The sequence below is a fragment of the Rhineura floridana genome, chromosome 2 (genome assembly GCF_030035675.1).
Source record: "Rhineura floridana isolate rRhiFlo1 chromosome 2, rRhiFlo1.hap2, whole genome shotgun sequence".
In the NCBI taxonomy this organism is placed as follows: Eukaryota; Metazoa; Chordata; class Lepidosauria; order Squamata; family Rhineuridae; genus Rhineura; species Rhineura floridana.
Window position 1 is genome coordinate 84,288,732 of NC_084481.1, and position 25,936 is coordinate 84,314,667.

General features: G+C 42.2%; 1 protein-coding gene across 3 annotated transcripts in view; it reads right to left on the bottom strand.

Moving 5' to 3' along the window:
• RALB (RAS like proto-oncogene B) overlaps positions 1-9,839 on the bottom strand; it is a 72,696-nt gene extending 62,857 nt beyond the window's left edge. For 2 of the 3 annotated variants that reach the window (XM_061609174.1, XM_061609173.1), the window contains exon 1: positions 9,661-9,839. The gene's annotated coding sequence lies outside the window, so the exon portion shown is untranslated. Of the gene's footprint in view, positions 1-671; positions 800-9,660 lie in introns of those variants that run through there. The other variant, XM_061609172.1, reaches the window with a different exon arrangement.
• Positions 9,840-25,936: the final 16,097 nt, after the last annotated feature.

Below are 25,936 nucleotides of genomic sequence, written 5' to 3' on the forward strand. Positions count from 1 at the left end.
ACAGTTAGATTACATCGAGCCCATTATGTTTGCTACACTAATGAAAAAAGTCTAGTACACAGTTGGAAACGTTGGGTCAGGGCGTTAGCAGTTTTATTGATCTAACCGAATGGAAAACATGTATCAAGCAATATGGATCATTTTAAAAATATTTGCAGCCAAACTTGTAACAGTATGCTGTCATTGACAGCCTCAAAATCTAGGTGCTGAAACTGAATTACATTGTGCATATTAGTGAGAATTTTCTATTAATATGGAAAATAGACTAAAAGCTATAGTACATAATTTTAAAACTTGTGAAGGTTATATCCAATTTTTCAGTGTGTTAGACATCTGCTGAATGAAGATGTCTTACTCTCATTTAAAAAGGTTATAGTCTATTTTCCATATTAACAGAAAATGCTTAATATTTTCAAGAAAGACCCCACCCACCCCCAAATTCTCTCTCTCTCTCTCTCTCTCTCTCTCTCTCTCTCTCTCTCTGTCTCCAAGGTTCAGAACAATCTTGGGTGTATATGTGTGTATATTTTTTACTTTAAGCAGAGGTTTTCAGCGTAATGAATAATCTGTTTGAGTTCACATTAGAGACAATATTCCATGTTTATAATGGACATTCATATTCCTAAACTTGCTCCTTAAAACTCAAAGAGTATTACACTTGCTGTACTTACTGTGTTTAGGAGTCTTCCTTTCTTTGAACTGTAATGAATTCAGATTCCTTATATTGAATCTTGAGGACTGGATGAAACAGAGAGGTGCCACACATAAATTGTCTTGTGTTCAGACCAGCTCGCTTGTTTACTGTGGCCAGTTTTACTGTAAGAGTTTCAAAGGGGAGGGGGGAGGAGGGAAGGGCTCAGGATATGACAGTGTTGGGTTTGGTGGTTTATTTGTTTTTATAAAGGAAACTGGCAGAGATAACTGAAGGTTAGTGTTTGAGAATCAGGGAGTGGATTGTATCACAAACATTCACCACCTCATTTCCATCTGCCGTAAAAATAGAAGAAAGGTAATTTAACATTTGTTTTAGCCAATAATTTGGAAGCACTTTTGAAATATCAAGAGAGTTAAAAAGTGCATGTGGTTGCCCCAAAGTGTCCTGCTTTTGTTGCTGAAACTTTTTGGTCTTATGTTGACTTCCCCTTTCCCAGAAAGCCTGGTAATAATGATTATAGGAGAAAGTAGCCAAGAAAATGCTGTTGAGTTGAACATGCTTAAGAATACAACAGAGAGATGCCGTTTGGTTCACTGAATTGAAATGAGCTCCCTGCCCCCACAAATTCTCAAACAGGTTGTTTTTAACTTTTTAAATTATATGTTTTTAAATTGTTGCAACCCGTCCTGGGACCTTTGGGTGAACGGTGGGTAATAAATTCTAATAATAATATTCAAAATCAAGGGATCTGATGTGCAGTTTTGGGGAGCCATTTACCAAGGCTCTTCTAGTGATTCAAAATGGTGTTTTAATGGAAAGTGGCTTCAGGTGTGCATTGAGATAAGCCTGAACAAATGCAAAACTCAGGTAACCTAAACACCCATACACAATACCTGTATGTGCTCCAACTATTTCTATTTACCAACAGTCCTTATTTTCTGATCTGTCCTGTTAAATCATTGTTCCTATTTTGTAAGTAGTTTTGCCTTTGGGGGATGCCTTGTTGAAAATGTTGTAATTCCTTAGGGTCCAGTTCTCTCCTTTCGTAGGCTCTAATCAGAAGTTAAATCTCTGTGTAGAATTATGCTGTAAACCATCAGTGCAGCACACAACCTATGTTTGCACACATGGAGATATATTTTGGACATACCGGATGTAGGACAACTGCATTTCCCTACTATATCACCCTCTTCACTTAATTCAGAATAAATGAATATAGCAGGAGCAGAGCATTCAGCAATGTGCACTGTTGTTGGCTGGTTTCTCCAACCAGCCACAAAGTTCCTTCTGGCCATTTTTTAAAAAGAGGACAGAAAGTAGAAATAAAAGAATAAGAGAGAAGGATGAGAAGGGATGAGGGACCAAGGGGACAGTGAGGGAGGAGCAAACATAATGGATTTTGATCTGAGACAGCTTCATCAACAGGCACCAAAAATCCCAGCTATGTCTCTACAACCTGTTGCCCACTAGATTTTTTTGGACTACAACTCTTGTAATCCCTGATTACCAGCCACGCTGGCTGGGTCTGATGTGAGTTGTAGTCCAAAAGAACTGGAGGGCACTAAGTTGGCGAAGACTGTTCTAGGGTGTTACACCTTTTAGAAGGCTTCTAAATATCACCTTTTCTTCTTATTTATTTTATTCTTTGGTGCTGTCTTTCCAGGCAAAGCACTCCTAAGGTGGCTTACTATATATATATATATCTTTCAGAAAAATGAAGAAAGGCTTTCAGCTGGACCCATATCTATCCAGGCACAATAGAGGGGGGCCTGAGTGCAGTGATGCTTCCTCTCCCTCTCATGACTTCAGCAGGGGCAGCTGGTAGTTAGAGAGAGGGGAGCTCTCAGTTGAAGCTGTATAGGCATGAAGGAGGGATGGCTGAGGCTGCCTCCAGACTGTCAATATTTTGCGGGAGGATTCATGCTGTAGGTTTGCACAATTAAAGTAGATTAAAGAACTCTCTCGCCCTAGCACAACAAATCCACTTTATTTTTTTTAAAAACTGACTTTTCAAAGTTTGAGAAGTGATGGGGAAATGCATTTAAACAGGCGGGATGAATGAATGTTTAACAAGACGACATGTAAACACCTCGAAAGCAAATCAGGATGAATTCAGGGTGAATGCTCAGTGCCATATCACTACCCTGTAAACAAATCAGAAAGCATGCTCAGTAAAGACCAGATAAAGCCTAAACACCATGTAAGCTTTGTGCAAAGCAAATCAGGATGAATGCTCAATAAACACATTGTCTGGGGGAACCCTGAGTATTGCTTCCTATCCCTCTGGTGACCTCAGCAGTGACTGTTGTTTTTTTGCACAGCCAAAGTATATTGCATCTCTTACAGCTTGGGATGTTGACTACCACTGCATTAGTGAGTCATTTAACCACACGCAGGGCATGATGAATCAGCCATTTATTGTGCAGAAGAGGTCCACTCCCTAAGCACTGGAATATAGACCAGAATAACCATGAAAAATGACAAATCCCACAGAGAGCAAACATAGCTAGCTCTGCAACTCATGCCTGCTGGAGAGGCCACACCACTGAGAAGCAGGGATGGGTGAATCTGTCCATTTCTGTTTCTCTCAATTTATCATTTTTCCAGTCTTAAGTTTAGTTCTCCACATTTCCACATCAGTTTGCATTTAAAAATTCCTCATGAAAACTCAACAGCAATTTAGTCAAATTTCTTCTAATATACACATGTGTGTATGTAATTTTGCCTAATATACTCATCTTTGCAAAGCAATTCCTCCTAATTTAGTGCATGTTTGTATGTTATTTTCAGTAATATATGCATTTTTATGCACTCTTTACCACAGTGTATGGATTTTTGTACACATTACTTGGATAGAGAACTGGATTGCTAAAACTGGAAAAATGCAAATTTCTAGAGATGGTTGTGTTTTGGTTTTCGTATTGTTTTGGAAAGTGTGAATTAGGGAGGTTCAGCTTGAAATGTGAGCTGAATCGAATCTCTCCCACATCCCTACTGAGAAGGGAATCTTTTTGAACATATACTTGATGTATAAGAGTACAATTCTCACTTTGCCCCAAACTTACATGGAGGGCTGAGTTCAGTTAAGATCTCCCCGCCTCAAAACTGATATTGCAGAGTTGGAGAAGGTTCAGGAAAGGGCAACAAAATCATCAAAGGAATGGAGCAACTCCCCCATGAGGAAATATTGCAGCATTTGGGGCTTTTACTTGTCACCTCTTTAATTTAGAGAAAAGGCATCATAGAAGTGTATAAAATTATGCATGGCTCGGAGAAAGTGGATAGTGAAAAGTTTTCTCCCTCCCATAACACTAGAACTCATGGGCATCCAATGAAGCTGAATGTTGGAAGATTCAGGATAGACAAAAGAAAGTACTTCAGCATTCACACATGGTTAAACTATGGAATCACAGGAGGCAGGCCACCAACTTGGCTGGGTTTAAAAGAGAATTCAATACATTCATGGAAGATAAGGTTATCAATGGCTACTAGCCACAATGGCTATTTTCAGCTTCCCCAGTCAGAGGCTGTATGCTTCTGAATACCAACTTCTGGAACCTCGAGGAGGGGAGAGTGTTCTTGTGCTCAGGTCCTGCTTGTGGTCTTCCCATGGGCATCTGATAGGCCATTGTGAGAACAGGATGCTGGACTAGATGGGTCATTAACCTGATCCAGCAGGCTGTTGTTATATTCTTATGTTCCTAAGATATGTGTGAATATCCCAGATTTCTCCATTTTCCAAAGAGGAAGTAATTCTTTCTGAGAGGGGCATTCTGGAAAGCGGTAACTGGTGTTAGAGCCTGGTAATGTTCACAATGATTGCTGTAAACCGCCCAGAGAGCTTTGGCTATGGGGCGGTGTACAAGTGCAATAAATAAATAAATAAATATAAATGACGCAGTTCACATGTAGGCATACATAATTCTGTTGAAGCAATAATTTATATATTCATGTTCCTTCCCCAGTTTTAAAACTTTAAAAAACTACTCAAATAGTACAGGAGTTAAAATGCATTAAAAGTTTGTTAAACCGGTTATTCTTCATGGGAATGTGGCCTTGGGACACTGAAGCAAAGGAATGAAGAATCTCAGCAGTGGAGAAACTGGGCTTGTGGCAAAAGAAACATTGCTGGGTCTGACACTAAGTTCCACTTCAAATGTTTAGCAAGTGGCAATAAACTCTGCATAGTAGAAGAGAGGTGTGAGTGACCTTCCTCTTCACCAAACACCTAAAGTAACATAATGCTGACAACTTATGTAGAGGCCTGCCGTGCATACACAACTGCCCAGTTTATGCAATCCTCCCTTTAAACAAACAAAAAAAGTGGAATGAGATTGTGCAAATTGGTTGGCCAAAAAAACTGACCTTTTGAATGGAGCACTTTATTGTGCATCACTGTGGCTCTGTGATGAAAAAGAGCACTTGGGATAGCCATCCTTCAAAGGAAGAAGACTCTTATGATGATGATTACCCAGTAACAATTGAATGGACCCTAAACTTGAGAATGAAAAGTAAAATTTAATGTGTGCTCAACATGTGGAGAGTAAGATTTTTAGCCATATGGGGTTAAAAATGGAGAATCATATGCAAGAGTAGAATTTTTACAGGAGGCCTTTTCACCTATCCCTTTCCATTCAGTTTCAAAGGCCTGGTGTGTTTTCTGGCATCTTTCACTCTTCTTTGTTTCTCATAACCATTTAGATGTGCCACTTTTCTCCCATTTCCCTTTACAATATGATCCATGTGTCTTTAGCAATCATATTTTAACCATTAGGGCAGGGATCACCATGTGGTCCCCTCCAGATATTGTTCAACTACAACTCCCATAAGCCCCAGCCAGCATTCCCAATCTTCAGGGAAGAGGGGAGTTGTAATCCACAGCATTGGCTACCCCTGCATTAGGGTTTATTTACAAGGATGCAATGCAATCAAAGGGATGAGGTAAGTAATTCAGTGGCAAAGCAACCAAAATACAACAGTAAAATAATAAGAGTTTTATACAAATACACAGGCAAAGGCGTTTTACATTTTGCACCTGTTAAGTTACATGTCTGCTGTGATGAAAGTTGTTGGAGAACTTCACATAGATCAGTGGTGGGGCATCTGTGTTCCTCCAGGTGCTGTTGGGCTCCAATTCCCATCAGCCCTCACAGCCAGCATGACCAATGGATAAGGATGCTGGAAGTCCCAATATCTCAAGGTTCTCTCCACTTTATGCTTGTCCCTGTCTGCTAGATTCATTGAAATACCTTGCTATGCTGTTCTGACACTCACTCCGTTGAATTCCTCCACCCCAATCCATTACTTCTAGCATTAATCCTAGCAATGTTTTCTGTAGAGCCACACATCAACCACCCACTTCACTTTTTGATGCTCTTTACCAGACTCTAGCATTGTGGCCTCAAGCTCCCTGAAAGCAATTTTAAACACCCTTGTTTTTGAGCTCAGGAGAATTAAGCACAATAAGGGGGGATTATTTTTCAATTTATAATGTGAGTTTGTTTGCATGCTGGCAAATTATTTATACAGCCTACTGTATTATAATATTCAGAATATTATAACATGGCAGAAATTCCTGCTGCCAAGGAGCATTAACTATCATTAAAATAACTTAAACCTGAAGGGCACTATAACCCTTCCAAAGAATCTGAAGTTGAATATTCTTAATATATGTACCTGACAACCTGTATAAAACAGAGGAGAGTCTCGCTGGATACTTTTGAATACCCTTGATGCAGCACAAATCCTTCACCTCTGACAGTATATAACCCAAATTCCAATCGTGCCCACAGTCTTGCCCATTTGAAGTAGCTTGTGTAACATAGTGACAGAGTGCAAACTGTGAAGTAACTGGTCCAAGCTCGTATCATCCAGGAATCTGAGTAGCCTAAAGCAAGCCACCACCAATCCCAGCCACCCATCTGCAATATAATTCATTCTAATAGCAAACTCAGGTGGAGAGTGCTGATAGCATTGCACTCAAAATAACATCACTGTGAGGCAAGGGGAAGGTACTGGCATTCTTGGGGGAACTGTAATGTACTTTGAAGAACCACAAAAAATATATTTTAACTAGGGGCTGTTGCCCCTGCTCACTTGACTCTCCAACCTTGCTGACCATTACCAAAGTTCCCCCTTCCCCCCCCCACAGGTCACCAAAGCTCTCCTCTCCCCCCCCACAGGTCACTGAAGCTTCCCCTTCCCCCCATGGGTTGCCAAAGCTCCCTCCTTCTCACCCCATGGGTCGGCAAAGCTCCCCCACATCTCCCACTGGTCACTGAGGCCGGCCTCTCACCCACCCACCCACTGAGGCTGAGTTTTAGGCTGCAGCTGCTGAGGTTGGCCTCCCACCCACTCACTGAGTTTTAGGCTGCAGCCGCTGAGAAAGGCCCAAGCTGTAGCCACCAAGGGGAGCCAAGCCACAGCCACTGAAGCCCAGGCTGCTACAGCCACCGCTCGTCACTCACTCAGTTGAATTTGCCGCTATGCCCTGCCCCCAACTTCATGCTGTGATGCCATGAAGGTATGATGGCTTACATTTTTTGTGTATATACAGAAAAACCTAAGGGGGCAAGACACCAAACAGCCCAATTAACAGTGAGCATACACAGTAGCCATAGCCATGTTGACTATCAGCTGGAAATGGGGAGGGGATGGAACCGCCTGTTGGAGGAAGAAGTAACTGGCTGAAACCCTCAACAAGAGGTGAAAATACATTACATCATTTTGTGGCAAGTCCTGTATGTGAGGATAATATTAACCTACCTTATAAGGCTTTGTATTACTGATATGAGAGCCCGTGTGGCATAGTGGTTAGAGTGTTGGACTATGACCTGGGAGACCAAGGTTCAAATCCCCACACAGCCATGAAGCTCACTGGGTGACCTTGGGCCAGTCACTGCCTCTCAGCCTCAGAGGAAGGCAATGGTAAACCACCTCTGAATACTGCTTACCATGAAAACCCTATTCATAGGATCGCCATAAGTCGAAATCGACTTGAAGGCAGTCCATTTCCATTTCTATTACTGATATAATGTATGCAAAGTGCTTTGAACATTTTAAACCACTGTACTATTATTAGCAGCCATTTATTAACTGGCTGCTAATTAACAATTATTACCTTTATTATCTCCCTAACAAAAACAGAACAGAAACGGAACTCCTGACTCTACTCAGATATGGCTAAGTCCAGTAGCACCTGTCCTAGAGACTAAACTATATAATGACCAGAGCTTGGAAAAGTTACTTTTTTAAACTGCAACTCCCATCAGCCCCAGCCAGCATGGCCACTGGATTGGGCTGATGGGAGTTGTAGTTCAAAAAAGTAACTTTTCCAAGCTCTGAAATGACACTATCCATATATCTCTGTCTACTTGTCTGTACCAGCCAATAACCAAAGTTCTATGGGGGCTTTACAATCAAAGTTAAAAATAAATTAAACATTAGTATTGTTCAAGTATTCAATCTCTGCATCTCTAAGGCTTCTTTCCTTCTCTCAGGAACTGAAAGTTATTATTGGTTCTTAGTTATTATTTCTGTTAAGCATCCTATGTTTGGTCTCAACAGAATGTGATCTAGGTCGGGATAGCCTGTTTGATTTTTTTTCCCCTTGTACTGCAGCTGGATTCTACCATGACTTTTCCCCATCAATGTTGATGTAGACTCTTGAATCTTAGCTCTAAATATGGTAGTTCTAGCACTTAATTGTTGTGACACTTAGGGCTCATCTGCACGGTAGTTTACTGTGTGTTTAGTACTACTCACATGTCACATATGTAATGGGAAAGTCCATATAATAGTTCCAAATATACATATAATGTGCTGAAATCATTTACATATACTTAAATTTGCTTAAAGGATGCTTAAGAATTAGTGGATAGTCTATAAAGTCTGCTGTAGGCATAAAAGCCAAACAGTAAAACAGGAGTAGTTTGAAACTGCCCCCATTTTTTCCTCCATCTCCTGACTAAAGTTGTAATTTTCCTGAGAAACAACTGGACTAGACAAAGTATATTTTCTCATGAAGTTGAGTACTACAAGATAATAGGTCTGGGCAGACAGCCAGCGTGTCAGGTAAACAGTCGAAGTGAAAGAAGAAGAAATCCTTATATGGTGAAGTTAAGCTGACTAGTTGAGAAAGAAATATTCTTTTGGAGCTTCTGATGAGAGCCTGATTAGAAGTAGCAAAAAGCAGAAAAGACCTTCCTATAGAAAAGAAAGAGTATAAAAAGCCAGGTCTTACAGCACTCAGGACCCCTCAGCTCTGCTAGAGTGGGGGGTGGGTGGAAGAAAGCAGGAGAGAATCATCCATCTATTCCATCCTTAACATCTGATGGGTGATATGACATGCATTCCTATGTCCTTTGTACTTTGGCTCTGTTTAACTCAGTCCTTCAACTATTGTAACTTGTTTTAATCAAGATGTGCCTTCAGAGTTTTATACTCCGATGTTAAATGGATATCCAGCAATTTCTTTTATGCTGATATATATATTTCTATTTTTCTGTTTTCTGTTTCTGCAATGATGGCTAAGGCTACCTAGAATACATTTTATTAATTGCAGTGTGCAAGATATGAATAAATAGCATATATTATAAAGATTGTTCTGCTGTCTGTAGTCTGACTTCCAAATAGAAAATTTCCGGTATCTTCCAGGACTCAATAATTCTTGAGTGGGGTCTCCTCTGTTATCTTCTCCGCCTACACTAGAGTGTAGGTGACCTAACATTCGACATACAAGGACTCTGTGTAGATACAAGGGTAGGGAGAAAGCAAGAACCCTCGACCCTATGCATTCACTGGCAAGGGGGTAGTCTTGCCAGTAACACATAGTTCACATGACATTACTGAAAAACAGAAGCTAGCATGCAGTTTTCCCCCTGTAAATCATACTAACCCAATCCTCTGATAATACGAAATATGAAGGAAAAAACATCTTTACTTTGTATCTCTAATGCTTCAGTGTGTTCTGAATAAGAAGATAGTGGATAGTGGACAATACTGACCTTCCAGTTCAGACCGATCAGCTGCTAGCCTCTCTTTCAAGGTCGGCTTGGTAAGGGTGTAGTGATCAAAGGTTCCCTTGATTATGTTGATCTCTTTTTTCTGACACTGGGTTTTGGAAAAGCTGGAAATAAAATGAAGCTTTTAGTTAGTAAAAAAGAGAAAGAGGCCAAGCGTCAGGATATCCCTTTGCAGTCAACGACATCCCATCAGGCTCTCTTCCGTTCCACCAACCTTTCTGCCTGCAGCAAACTTCCTCTCTGAACTCAAGTCTGACCTCTTTAGGACATTTGCAGTCAGCATTTTAAAGGCTCAGTGAGCAAAATTCTGTGTCTGTGCTTCCTTTTCCAAAATAATTGCCCAGGAATCCCGGCATAGGGCCTGTTTCCTTCATAGCACACTGACATTAGTGGATTAGGAAGGAAACAAGTTGGGGAAAAGATATCTTCTAGGCAACACTGTAAGGTTGCTCCACACACAAAATAGTGCCCTTTTCTGAAAAAGAATGAAAGGTCTGGAAAGTGGTGGTTGAATTTAGCTGCTTGTAAATGCTATATTACTGGCTATATTTTATTTGTTAATTGTTTTGTTTTAATTTCAGCTTTGTTTTGGGATTTTAAAATGCTTTATCATTTTACTCCTTTAGTCGTTCTGGGGCCATTTTCAGGTCTATCTGGCTGCAGTTTACTTGCCAAAGTGGGCTTTCGGAACAGATAATTCAGGGGCACAGATATGACCCATTTCTTTTCTTTCCTGGAATGTCAGCGGTTGGGAAAATAAATACCAAGACGCTGACTTTACAGAATTCCTAAATAACTTCACGATCATCTGCCTCCAGGAAACTTGGGCCACCAACACAGACAAAATGACTTTACCAGGATATGTATCCTATTCAAACCCGGCGACCAAGCATTCCAGGATCAGCCGACCCAGTGGTGGCCTAACTATCTTTGCCTCCTCTGCCTTGGCAGCGGTAATTACCCAGCTCCCGTTAACACTTCCAAGCTTTATGCAGGCCCTAAGGCTACAGGGACTATGGGATGGTCCTGTGATCTGTATCAACATCTACCTACCCCCCTCATATCACTTATTCAATCAATGGGATAGGTTAGATGAGGCCCTCTCCTATATAGAGACACGGTTCCCAAATGAGAAAATTCTCCTATGTGGAGACCTCAATGCCAGAATAGGTAACTCCTGGCCATTCAACATCAACACTTCCAATCAGGACCCTTTTATTCACACCCTGTTTCCACACAAGCCCCTTCAAGATTCAAAATCGAATAAACAAGGCCCTTTCCTAATAGAATTCGCGTCAGCACACCTGTTGGAAATTTTAAATGGCTCTATATACGATCTATCTATGGGCTCATTTACTTTCCGGACATCACGCGGTGCAAGTCTGATTGACTATATTCTGGTCTCTCAGACGTTGCTGAAGGACATCATAGATTTCAATGTTAATCCCAGGACTGAGAGTGACCATTTCCCTCTCTTACTTAGAATTAGGGCTCCCATGACCAGACTCTACTACCCCTCCCTTATGGAGCCTGTGAACATTGAAAAAAGAGTCTATTGGACAGATAGGAGGCGTGCACCTCTCGCACTCCTATTTCAGAGTGACACATTCCAACTAATCCGCCAGGAGGTCCTGAATGAAACCCAGGACCCCATATCGGCATTTCAAACAGTCCTATCCCTACTTAGGCCTCATATGACCCACAAAAGCAATGGCTACCAAAAAAAACCTCACTTATGCGCTTGGTTTGATCAAGAATGCAGAGACGCAAAAAAAAATCTTAAGAAACTTCTACACTTGTCTCTTAAGTTCCCGTCCCCTCAATCCCTTTTTGCCTTTAAATCAAATAAGGCCCTTTATAGATCCCTCCTGAGGGAAAAAAAAGCAGCCTTTGCCGATTCTCGCTGGCAGCTATTAATAAAGATGATCACTGAAAACCAAGAACGTCAGTTCTGGTCTTTAGTAAAGTCGGGACTTGGCCTCAGCAACACTTCCAACCAGGTTTTGATCTCGAACTCAACCTGGTATTCTCATTTTTTACACCTCTATTCCTCAATTTTGTCTCCCCGTAGTATATTACCCATGTCGGATATTACCAATATGCCGTCATGGCCCCCAGTTTCACCCCAAGAAATTAAACTTCTGATTGATTCACTTAAAAATGGGAAATCCCTGGGAGAGGATTTCCTTTTACCAGAAGCTATTAAACAATTTCCCGATTGGTGGGCCCCTTTTTTGGCCCGCTTATTCACTAGAATAAATGACTCTGGTACCATCCTCGATGGTTGGAGATGTAACATAATCATCCCCATCTATAAAAAGGGTGACTCTTCCAACCCTGCAAACTTCCGACCAATCAGCCTGTTGAACATTGTATCCAAACTTTACGCTAAATTTCTTCTTAATAAATTAGAAGTTTGGGTCCAGACACAACAGATTTTATATCCTGAGCAAGTCAGTTTCCGTAAAGGCTCCTCTCCAATCGATCACTGCCTAACACTCCATTTTCTGGCAAAACAGTCTATCGCCGGTCCTACTCGACATCTGTATGCTGCATTTGTCGATTTGGCCGCAGCGTTCGACTCGATTGATAGGAACGCTCTATGGCATAAACTGTATCATCTGAACATTGACCCCCGCTTGCTATACCTTATTCGTACTTTATACACTAACACCTTTGCTATAGTTAGAGCTCCTCATTCTGGAGCCCTCTCTGACCCGATACCTGTGGAAAAGAGGCGTCAAACAAGGCTGCCTCTTAGCTCCCCTGCTTTTTAATTTGTTTCTAAATGATATTATTCCTTTTTTATCTGGACTTCAATTTTTCTCCCCCTCTATTGGCCAAAGGAAAGTACTGACACTTCTCTATGCCGACGATATGGTCCTTCTTTCCTTAGTTCCAATCAGACTTAGAAAGATGTTGAGATCCCTACAGTCCTATTGTTCCAAGGAAAAACTCAATATCAACTATGATAAAACCAAAGTTCTATTTTTTGGGAAAAGATATAAAGGACATAGCTGGCATATAGCTGACCACCTGTTAGAACAACCTCGAGAATTTAAGTACCTGGGTATTTATTTCTCAGATACCCTTTCTTGGCATTATCATAGACAATACATTAAATTGCATGCGGTTAAGACAACAGGGACAATTTTAAAATTTTCTCGATCTGTCGGGGGTGGTTAAAGCAAAGGTGATCCCACAAATCCTATATGGAGTAGCCGTCTGGGGCTGGGATTATAATATCGTAACAGCCCTGGAAACTATACAAAATAGTTTTCTCAGGCGCTTGTTATCTCTTCCTGCAGAAACCTCTGCTGCGATGACTCGATTTGAGACGGGCTCCCCACCACTGATAGCTTTCATACATTTTACCCTTCTGAAATTTTTGAGATCACTCAATGGATCCCAGCCCGGGACATTATTACAATTATGTTTTGACCACCCATTCGCCACTATCTTATGGCGTTCTAAATTAAATAAATTGTTATCAACTTATCATCTTTCAGCGCAGGTTTTTAATGCAATGCCAAATAATAAATCTCTACATGAACACATATTTCTCCACTCTATGAACCTGGATAGGCTATCCTCCATTAACTCAAAGATATCTCCCTGGTACTGGCGATTTAAGCTTGACCCCCACTGCTCTACTTATCTCCTTCATCTAATACCTCTTGCACTTAGACGGGCGTTTACAGCCCTACGTTTTTTCTCCCTACCAAATGCGGACAGGGATGGACGACTAGCTGGTGTTCCTAAGGCCCAAAGGAATTGTGTCTGTGGCTTACCCTTGGCGGAAGACCTTCCCCATGTTTTGTTCTATTGCCCAATTTATACCCAGCCCAGAAATAGATTTCTTAGTAAATGGTTAGAAATTCCTCAGCTTTATTCACTCGATGAAAAAATCATCTTTTTAATGTCCGATCATAATTTGGAAGTAACCCACAAAGTAGCTCTTTTTGTAATAGCAGCAAGAAAACTTAGGGTCAATTACATTGCCCTACGAGATATTACATAGGCAAGTTCTCCTGCATGAGATCCCCCTTTAAATGTTTCTTTTAAATGTCTTCATCTGATTTTAAATTATTGTATATGTACTGTTTTAATTTGCGTTGGCCTTTGGCCCTGCAAAGAAAGAAAGAAAGATACTTTGCTGTGACTTTTTCTAAGAGATACAGTAGGATTAAAATCTAGTGTGCAGATGAAATATCTATGGAGGGTTCAGTGGAAAGTAGGATAATAAATATGGGTGGGAGGCTGCTTGTTCATTTGAGCGCATACTGATGTACATATGTAGGGTCCCTTCTCCTGATCACCAAATATTCAACCTGTGCGTGCAGGGAATCCTGGTGGGCGGGTGGGTTACCCAACACATCCCTGTGGCCTCCTCGCACATGCTTCTTGTGTTTAGGGGGTAGGGATGTCAGAAAATTCCAATGAAAACATAAACAGGAGTGGAAATTGCTGATGTTCCCTTATACATCCTACATCCGGCATGGAAATCAATCCAGCAAATACAATTGGTATGCACTGTTGTTGTTGCTTTCCGTTTACAAATGATACGTAACTGATTTCATTCCCCCTCCATTTGCATTGTGTTTCCTTTGCACTGAAATGGGGTAGAATAATGTAATTACAATGTAATGTATGTAATTTATATAATTTATTACATAAATTACATAATTTCACCAAGCGAGACAAAAAATGTAAGTTTTGGCAGAAGATGAACTGCAGTAGAATAGAAACAGTGTTGCATGTGACGAACACAAGGCAGAACAGAAAAAGATGCCTTCTTCCATCCCTAGTGAAGAGGTTCATCTGACGCCATCCCCCTACAATTTAAAAAGTATGTCTTTAGTCTCTATGCATTTTACAAATGCAAATATTTAGACCAGGGATGGTAAACCCTAGGTCTGTGGGTCCCCCAGCCCTCTCTATTTGGTTCTTGAGACTTTCTCCAGGCCACAGACCCCTCCCCCACAACCACACCCCTCACCAAGCCCTGTTTACACCCCTCTTGAGTATTTATGCCTGAGTGGAATGTATTCTTTAACTCCTTCTTGCTTCCCTGGATAGAGGATAGAGAGGGATGTGTAAGTGTGAAGAAACTAGCCTGCTGTACAAAGATAAAATTAACATTTATTGCCCTGCTCACTTTTGCCTCTGGCTCTGCCGACCACTGACATGTGGCCTCCAAAAGGTTGCCCAGAAGTGAATATAGCCCTCAGATTGATTTAGACTGTGTGACACTACCTCTGGTTTAGACTGACTGACACATCAATGTACTTCCTTTGTCTCTTGTTTCCATCTAATTTCATTTCATTCTCCAGTTGTCTGCCCAACAGAGGCCTCAAGGCACCTTTTTTTAATCATTAGGATAAAACAGCTGAAATAATGTAAATCAACACCAAACAATATCATTCATTCATTGGCGATCACTCGTGGCCGAGTAAGATTGTCTTCCAAGGTAAGGTCTTTAACAGTGGGTCCGCAAGTGACTGTGGAGGCCAATTCTGGATCCACACAGCCTCCCACAGTGAGGACATAGATTTCCAGATGGAACATGGTCATGATGAGGATTTGCTTGACGTGCCTTCTGCTCAGCTCATTTGTCCCTTTCGCCCTGTACTCGTGCTTCTTCAAAGTCCAAAGCACCGTTGATAATAGCCGACCTCCAATTGGGACGCTCATGGGCCAAGGCTTCCCAGTTTTCAGTGCTTAGATTAGACATTTTTTAGATTAGCTTTGAGAACATCTTTAAACCTCTTTTGCTGTTCACCAATATTCCGTTTTCCATCCTTAAATTGGGAGTAAAGTAGCTGCTTTGGAAGACAGTGATCAGGCATCTGAACAACATGGTCGATCCAGCGAAGTTGTTGTTGGAGGATCATTGTTTCAACACTGGTGGTCTTTGCTTCTTCCAATACACTAACATTAGTCCACCTATCTTCCCAAGTAATTTGCAGAATTTTCCAGAGGCAACGTTGGTGGAATCTTTCAAGAAGTTGGGAATGGCGTTTATAGATGGTCCATGTTTCATAGGCGTACAGTAAGGTCGGTAGTACAATGGCTTTGTAAATAAGCGTTTTGGTCTCCCTGTGAATATCCCGATCCTCGAATACTCTACGCTTCATTCGGGAGAATGCGGCACTCGTAGAGCTCAGACAATGCTGAATTTCAGCGTTGATGTCAGATTTTACAGAGAGATGGCTGCCAAGATAACAAAAGTGATCGACATTCTCCAGCATCGCACCACTAAGCTGGATTGATGGTGCTACAGAAGGATTGGTTTGCACTTGCTGATGAAGCACTTTGGATTTTTTGATGTTAAGCGAGAGGCCAAGCTTTTCATATGCTTCTGCAAAGACATTTAGGATAGTTTGAAGATCTTCCTCTGAATGTGTGGAGACTACATTATCATTGGCATATTGAAGTTCTATGACAGAGGTTAACATTACCTTACTTTTTGCTTTCAGCCTACTGAGATTAAAAAGCTTTCCATCTTTTTACTATGTGATTTCCACACCAGCAGGAAGTTTCCACTCAACAAGGTGTAGAATCATGGCGATGACATTAGGAAATAAGGTCGGAGCAATGAGACATCCCTGTTTGATGCCTGATCTCACTTTGAATGGCTCAATGCTCAGAGTGCTCTCCCCTTGTAAAGTCCTGGGGCTTGGTAGAAGTGTGTCCAGACGGGCAGGAATTAGATGGGACCTTGGCAGCTAAGGCTCTTGTGGATTTGGGGCAGCCAGTACGGTTTCTAAATGTTTCTGATGAGCCCCGGATATTGAGGATGTTCAGTATTATAGAAATACACACAGAAATAGGAACTAATTTGGTTGGTCCTATTTCTTAGCAGAGATATAAAAATACAAGCAGCAGAATGAGAATAAACCAGCCCCACCTTTCTCTATGGAACTATGAACTATGGAACAGCTTACCTGAGGAGATATGCCTGGCGCCTATGGTACTTTCTTTTAGGCGCCAGGTTAAGACCTGGTTATACTCCCAGGCATTTTAACGTTCATGTTTTATATTTAATGTTTTTATTCTACTTTGTTGTGATTTTGTATGTTTTATTGTAACTTTGTATTTTAACTCTGCTGTTCACCGCCCAGAGAGCTATTCGCTATTCACTATGGGCGGTCTATAAATAAAATAAATAAATAAATAAATAAAATATATAAACAACAACAGACACAATCTTTTAGGTAAAAGAAAAAAATGTTTACTTACGACCTCATATGTTAGGAAATAGGCTCTAGCTTAGAAGAAAGAAAATAGGAGTCTCAGTTCATTTTAGTGGTTTAGTATTGATACTCTCAGAGAGAGTATCTGTGCCATGCGGCCTCTCTCAATGGTGGACAGATCAGCAATGGCGAATATGCAAGGAATCCTCCAGGACAAAGGAGGAGGAAGTCAGGTAAGTAACTCCACCCATTAGGAAGTTACATCATGGTAAAACAGGTACATGGGATATTTCCCGAATATCCCTTAAAGTGAACATGCAACATTTGCCTATTCCAACAGAGGAAAGGCCTCATGGTGGCAAAATGTGAGCCTGTTCAATTGTTAGGGGTGGACACAGAGCCCAGTTGGGAGGGGGACTGCATCAAAGAGGAGCTGCCTGAGTTTCTTGCTGGGTTGTATCAGAGCAGTTCAGTGCATCTAAATGAGGAGCAACAGATTGCCCTAAAGGGTTTTCTACTAAAGAACCAGGGCCTGTTTTCAAAATCAGATGCAGATATAGGGTGCACTTCACTTGTGCAACACAAGATTGATACAGGAAATAGTCATCCTATCAAACAGGCACCCCACAGATTACCTGTTGCGAAGCAGGAAGAGGCTTTACAGGCAATTAAAGACATGCATGATTAGGGGATAACTGAACCCTCCACCAGTCCTTGGGCCTCCCCTATTGTCCTTGTAAAAAAAAAAGGATGGTAGCCTTAGATTCTGTGTGGACTACCGAAGGTTAAATGAGGCCACAATAAAAGACTCCTACCCTCTGCCATGAATAGATGACACCCTAGATGCAGTGGCAGGATCTGCATGGTTTTCCACACTAGATCTCAAAAGTGGATACCGGCAGGTGGAGATGGACCCTAAGGACAAGGAAAAAACTGCTTTCACGGCAGGGCAGGGGCTATGGCAGTTTAGGATGATGGCTTTTGGCTTGTGTAATGCTCCTGCTACCTTGGAGAGGCTGGCGGAGAGGGTGCTTTATGACCTACCCTTGTTGGCCTGCTTGTTGTATTTAGACAATATTCTAGTGCATGCCAAGACATTTGATCAAGAGCTAACACACTTGCAGATGGTCTGTGACAAATTAAAGGGTGCCAACTTGAAACTGAATCCAAAGAAATGTAAGTTGTTCTAAAGAGAGGTTACTTACTTGGGGCATACCTGCAGGGTACCTCTCATAGTGTCAATAACACAACCATTGGCCATCATCAGATCCAGGCTGATTATAAACTGGTCCACAATGCCTGCCTCCCAGATCACATGTTGCAAATGGGCTGGGCCAATCTTTATGCTCACACTTCCCCATTTCCTCACAGGGGCTGGGGTTCCATTTACCATCTCCATCTGAGACCAAGTGGCCTCCCCAACCTGGGCCCCTTTCTTCCTGAACATGCCTACCATATCAGATCGAAGAACAGTAATGTTTGATCCTGTATCTAGTATCCCTGTGCATTTCACCCCACCAACTTCGCAATCAATTGCCAAGCTGCTATTAATTGCCCAGATTTAGGCACACACTGTGGGGCAGATTTAGGCACACACTGTGGGGCCTCCCTCCCTCCCTCCAAGCTTTGCCCCTTCAGCTTGGTGGCTCCCTGTTTCCCAGACCTGCTTTATTGTCTTTTGGCACTTGTGAACCTCTGTCCTGGCTTCCCTTGGCAAGATAGCAGTTCTCCCTTTTGTGGCCAATTTTGTCACAGTGCCAGCATCGAAGTGGCACCTTGCCCCTAAACACTTTGCCATTACCAATTGCCCTAGGTTTTCCCACCAAATCTAGGAACTCTTCTAACTGGTCTAAAACATTAGCTGCCCGGTCAGATGGTTCCACATCCCCATTCACATTAGAAAAGGGGGCATGCTTACACAGGTCTTCCTCATGAGGGGCTGCCTCCCACTCGAGCTGGTAGCTGCATAGAATGCTTCTATCTCCGTGGCAACTTCTACTGCTTCTCGCAAGGTCTTTGGATGCTGCTCCATGATCTTCATGCGGAAGTCCACATCACTCTGTCCGTCGAGGAACTGGTCCTTTGCCAGTGTCTCCCAGTACACTATTCCCGGTACGCTATTCCCACCAGGCATCTCAACTCCTCAGCAAACTCAGGAAGGGCCTCTTCTTTCCTCCTCCTGCAACTCCTGAACTGGGTCCTGGCTATCTCAGATTGGTGCACAGCCCCAAACCGTAGGTCCAAGGCTTTCACCAAGTCTGGATAACTCTGCCTTTTCTCAGATGGGAGATTCTGCAAGACCACCAGAGCTGACCCGCTAAGGTTGGCTGCGAGGAATCCTCCTCTCCACCCTTCATCCCAGCCATTTATTTGGGAGATTATTTCAAACTGGGAGAGAAAAGCTTCCCAGGATATTTTTCCATCATAGACAGTGGGCTTCTGGACCACACCTTGGTGACCAGCCCCCTTCTCTCAAGGCCTTTACGTGGAGCTCATGGGGTAGAAAAGTCTGAGGGGAAACTCCTAACCCCCAGTTGCTGGCTGCTGGTCTCTCTCCCAGCCACTCATTCCCAAGGTGGGTTGGTACTCTTGCTTCATCTCCTGCAGCTGCCTCTCCAGTTCCCGCAACTCTTTCTGGAGCTTTTCATTGCCATCTCTGTTGGCTAGTTCCAAGTTGGCTAAAGCTTTTTGGGTTTCAGCTACTGACTCAAACACCCTAAAGTCCAGGCTAAGCAGTCTCTCATCAACCTCATCAACTTTCTTACGGAAGTCCTGCATCTGGGCCTTCTGTCGCTGCTGGTCCTCCTGGCATTCTTGTAGCCTCTGCAGCTGGAACATCAATTTTATCTGTTTCAGGAGAGTTGCTGTTCCTCTCTCCATTTTAACTCAGGCACACCTTGCTCCCAATGCTTCTCCCAGGAAACTCAATCCCACTCTGACACCAGTGTTGTGCGCCTCCCCCAACCTCCGAGCGGTGAGATTTCGGGGGTTCCTGTGCTCATCCAGGGTTTGGTTTCCTTTGGGAAGAAGGTCAGCGGAGACTGCGGTGTCTTTATGAAATATGGTTTGTTTATTTACACATATTTACACATTCCAACCTGAGCTGAAGGATGGAGGGGGTTCAATGCATCAGCAGTCCAATACCCAGCTTTTCCATCTGGGTTGCAGGAGGCACCCCAAAGGCCATGGTGCAGAGAGCCAGTCTCTCTCTGCCTTCCAGTTCCCAGCAATTTTCTAGACACACATAAACTACAAGCACAACTTCTGCTAGCTGCCAAGAGTGGGGGGGGAGGCTCTCCTGTAGAGTTTAAATGACAAAAAGGGTCTTCCTGGCCCATTCTCCATTGCTAGGCAACTATCGGCCCATTATCTTACCTGGCCAATCTGTTTGGTTAACAAAAGACTCATTTGACCAGCAGAGAGTTCCTCATTCCAAGGCACAGGATTCCAAATCAGAGGCTGGAAAGGGGACCCACAGGAATCATCCATCCCAACCCCCATGCTCATAACACTACCCCCTTCTCTGAAAAAGGCCTGTCCCAGACCTGCAAACAAACAACAGAATAACTGCTTTTCCTACAAAGAAATAACAGGTACAGGTTAGTAAGACATTGAAATATACATCATTAAAACATAGTCATATTACAGTCTCATTTCCACATTAAAAATATGGGGAGGCTAGTCCTATGGTTCAGTTCAGTTGGCTGCCACTATCCCAGAGTGGCTACAAATAACAATACCATGTGCAAACCACAGCTTTGAGAGTATGATTGTTAATGGAAAAATAGCACAGGAATAAATAGTTAACTCCCCTCTTCCCATGCTGCAGTCCTAATCAGACCCTGCCTTCCCTTCTACAGATGCTTTTCACCTTGTGCTACGCAGATTAAAAACACGCACGCACGCACCGTAACTTGACATTTAGCATGGCCCCATGTTAAGTTTACAACTAGTTAATAGTCACTATGCCATCTTAAACTTCACTGGGCTAGCATAACTCAGAGTTACACCACAATCAGTGATTTAGTAGCAATCTCATACCTATCCAGTGAGTGTAAGATGAGGATAGGGTTTCACCTATGATGATTAAAATACAGCAAAACAGCACCGCCACCACACTCATTTAGGTGCACCACTATCAATCATGTTAGCCCCCTGTCAAAGGCCTTTTGAAACCAGAATGTCCTTGTGATCCTCCCTAAAGAAAAACAGAGAGAAAGCCTGACAGGCCTACTTGGGGAGGGTTCTCTATAAAGATAAAATTAATGTATGAAATATGTGAATAATATATGGAATTAACATGCTACAACTCAGTAGTGTAGTGGCAAATTTAGAAATGCAGGGTGTGATGTTCCTGTAGGTTAAGCATCTGTAAATATGGTAAGTGCGGGTCTATTAGGTGATGTATGGTAATTGACTGAGGGAGAAAGGGGGAGTACATGGGTGAGAAGCTGAAGTATGCTGGATGATGATTGGCTGAGTGGCTGGCTGGCTGGCTGAAGGTATAAATGGAGGTTTGTGAGTGATGGAGGGAGAAGTTGTTGAGTTGGTTGAAGTGAGGTCATTTGGTGAGGGTTGGTTGGTAGAGTTTTGAGGGAAGTTTGGATTATATTTGGCTGATATTTAAAGAGTATATATATGAACAGAAACATAAAGAGTGACCATATATGAAACCATACGCTTGTGAAACATTCCTAAAGTAATCTTGTTATTTCCTATTGTTAGTAAATAAATACTTATTTGGTTTACCAAAGGCCTGATCCTTGGCTGGGGGAACATACAGACCAGAAGGGAGGGCAAGGTAATTACCAAGGCTGAACAGAAACTGTATCTAATGGCGGCAGCGGTGAAGGGAGATATTGTAACAAGTCAAGTATCCAGAGCAACCCAGAGTTGTATGCTTTATATATAAAGATACAAAGGGGTTGGGAACAGCATAGGCACACAGTCACAAAGTAACAAGCTATAGAGAGACTAAGGCAAGGTCTCTGGGAGTATTGGTTACAGGAAGTGACAGGTGGTGGTGCCTAGTAGTGGGATCTAGTGAGATCTGTGCTAGAGCGGAGTGAGAAACCATATAAAGGACGGTCCTGACTGGTGGTGTTCCTGGTGGTGTTCCTGGTGGTGCCTAGTGAAAGGCAGTAGCCACAAGCAAGTGGGAACCTGACAGGGAGAACCAGGGAAGGACGTCACACAGGGTCCCTTCATGAGTCATCAGGATCGGCCTCACAGGCCAAATTTGGTAACTGGGGGCACCCACCTGTCAATCATGTGACATCATTACCCAACTCACTTATCAAAACCCTTTGCAGGGGGTTCCCAAGCCACAACATCCTGCTGGCAATCAGGTGATTGGAAATTGCTACACATGGGGCATTGCTAGCCCTGTGCTCAGCGCTTCCCAAAACACCAAACATAGAGCTAACAAAGTGGTTGTTCCCTCCCTTCCCCATCAGGGCAGGACAAAGAAGCTGGTATTTTACAGGCATTGCTGCCTGCAAGAAAGGTACTGCTCACAGATGATCTGCAAAAAGCAGGTCCCCCCCCTGCATTTTGTTTGTTTATTTGTTTCTTAAATTTCGATCCCACCCTTCCTCCTAAAAGGAGCCCAGGCCAGCCAACAAAAACACTAAAAGCACTATAAAACATCTTAAAAACAAAAGACTTTAAAACATATTAAAACAGAACATCTTAAAAACATATTTTAAAAAGCATCTTTTTTTTAAAAAAAAAAAAGCTTTAAAAAATCTTAAAAAGCAATTCCGACAGTGCAAAGGAGGTTTTGCATATCAGCTAAGAGAAGGATTTCTCTCTCGTACATGTTGTCTGTAAAATACAAGGACCATCTCCTTACACAGATTCACTGCAGCCAAAATAGAGGGAGAGAGAGAAAGAGGGCTAAGAAGAGTGGGTGGAAAGTGAGGTGAGGTGGCATTTCCTCATAAAGAAGGGGGCTAAAGAAGGCTAAAGAAAGGGAGAAGGAAGGCTGCCTCTAAAATACAAGGGAAATTGCTTGTAAAGCAGTTCTTTTCCCCTCTATTGTGCTTTTTGCAGATTGTCTGTGAGAGAGGAGTGGGAGAGAGAGAGCGCCTCACGGAGGGTGGGGGAAGACAGAAAGAGCAAAGGGCTAAGAAGAATGAGGCTGCCTGTATTTTACAAGGGGAAGAAACCTGGTTTTTGTAGATCAGCTCTGAGAAGGAGTTCTGTCTTGCGCCGTGATGTCTGTAAAATACCCCCACTCTTCTTAGCCCTTTGTCTCTCTCCCCCACCCTCCACTTTCTCCAAGACAATCTGCAAAAAGCACCATTGAGGGAGAAAAAAATGCTTTAAAAGCAAAGTATTTTACAAGCAGCCTTCCTTCTTTCAGGCTTCCTTCCTTTGTCCCCCTTCTCTGTGAGAAAACGCTGCTTTGCCTCACTCAGCCCCATCCTCCCTCCCCCTCACTAGCATGGCCATCTTCACCTACCCTCCACATTGGCTGCTATGGGTCTGTGTGGGACGGTTTGAAAGCCCTTCCTTTTAGTAAGATTCTGATGCAAATCCTCTCTTAATTCAGGCTTGGCTGTCCCTCCCCTTCTCCGTAAACTTCCCTCTCTTAACTCCTGCTGATTCTCTCCCTCCTTGTGTTTCTCTCCTCCCCACAACAATAGATGGTGGGAGACAATTAGAATGCAAGGAGATTCATACTGACTGTTGATGGCTGTAGTGATTCCTGACCTTGCTGGATTCTCCTGCTCTTCTAAGGCAAGAGGAAAGGGCATAGCTTTTAAATGATAGCATACACTCGTCATTCGGGAATTGTGGTGGCTTGATTGGCTGTAGAGAGAGACAGAGGGTCTCCAGGAGGGGGCCAGCACGGGGCCCACTGCAAAAAAAGTAACGGGGCTGTGTCCCACAGAGTCCCCCCAGGAAAACATATCTGCTAAAACTATGGCAAAATAAAACATAAAGGTTCTACAACACACCATGCTTGATGCAAATTACAAAAATGTGTCTCTCTGATCATTTTTTATATTCTTATCTCATCATTTCAGTGTTGCAAGAAAATTGAAACCGTTGACATTTAAGAAGACATAATATCCTTCTTTTCTGAATAACACAGGAACTATCCTACCTTCAGGGTATAGATCTGCATATAGTTCTGGTATATTATAAGCCTCAGGGGAAATGAGGTATCCAACTACAGAATTCACTGGCAATAAAAACTAAATTCCATAGATCTTCCAAATCAAATTAAAGAAGTTTCCCCTCTCTGTGGTTAATGTCTGAGTACTATTATCAGGTAATATGACAATATGCTATGTGTTGTAGAACTAGTTGAGGGCACAGGGCTTGCAGGCCCTCTGCTGGAAGTTGAGAATACAGGTTTTAGATACTTCATAAACTGGAGGAAGCACCATCCAAGGTGTAGCAGAAGCACTGTGCCTTTTGTTCTTGATAGCATTAGGCTGCCCGCTATCATCTTCAAGCTGTCTGTCAATTTAGGGTTACCATCATTTTGTCATTTCAAAAGGAGTACATTTGGCTTCGATAAGTGAAAAGTAAGAGTATGCTTGCTGTTGCACCATCTCAAAAAGAGTGCATGTACTCTTAAAAGAGTACAGTTGGTAACCCTATCTGTCATCCATTCTTATTGTCATGTGCAGTGATTCCCAAACTTTTTAAAAATCAGGCCTCTCTCCAAAATGTACTCCACCTTCTAGGCCTCCCAAATCAGCACCAAAAATTTGTTCTATAGGTGAGCATTTGATATGGAGATCCTTGCACTTAATTGTGCATATGAAGCCTGCTAAAGCATACAAGAATACTGAGATTGAGGTATTGGCATTAGAAGATTAAAGAACTTAACATCTCCATCTCCTAGCACAGGGAAACATAACTTGAATAAAACAGCAGCAATTCATAAACTCTCTTTCCCTCCCCCAATCAGGTGAGATAATAGGAAACTGAGGAGACCACATATCCTACCCAGAAATCCAGTGTTAATCAATGAGGTCTCCTGAGTTACTATGGAGCCCCAGATTCAAAGGCATTTAGAGAAGGCCTACTTACATGATTGGTGAGCCTCTAGTAATGGTGCTGTTTAAATACAAGGGAGAGGCACATCTATGAGTGGATTCCACATGGCTGGGAATTATATCTAAATCAGGGGTGAAGAACCTTTGACCTTCCAGATGTTCTTGGAATCCACCTCCCATCAATTCCATCTAGCATGGCCAATGGTCAGGGATGAAGGGAATTGTAGTTCAGATTTGAAAGGCCATGCATTCTCTACCTCTGATCTAAATTATCTAGTCATGGGTGAGGCTGATTTTGTGGCCCTCTCTAGATAAGTGGCCCTCACAAATCTGCATGAATGTTTGAAGAGCACCACAGCGATTCACAAATACTGGATGAGGCTCCACCAATGTGGTCATAAGATACCCATTGTAGGTAAGCCGCCAGGAATGATTGTTTGGAACAAAAGTCATAGGTAGTTAAAGCGAGAAAGTAATAACTAAAGCCAAGAAGTAAGATAGATAGCATCTCAATAGTAAAGTTCTAGTGCTGGATCTTCCATTTCAGTGGAATATTTTAGAGATTCTAGTTGAAAAAAGGGGAAGATGCTATTCACAGTCATTGAAACAAATACATTTCAATGATATATATGTGTAGGGTTGCCATATTCCAGTTCCACAAATCCGGACAGGCTAATTTGCATATTATGCATATTGTGCAAATTATTTGCATATTGATATTTGGATTGTCCAGATGTTTTGTTTTTGTGCCTAGGAATTACCACCAAAAACTGGGGAAAGATGTGAGAAATCTTTTTTTTAAAAGCAACATTTTCAGCCTTAAATGCCTAGACTCTAGTTTCCAACACTATGAAATATTGATTGATTAAGAGGATTTATATCCTGCCCTTCTGCTGTTAAAAACAGAGCTCAGCACAGCTTACAAATATAATAAAAACAATAAAAATACACAATCAATATAAAAACATAATAAAAACACAAAATAGCAACAAACATAAAGTAAGTCAGGGCAGCAGTACGGTTAACCATAACATATACAATATA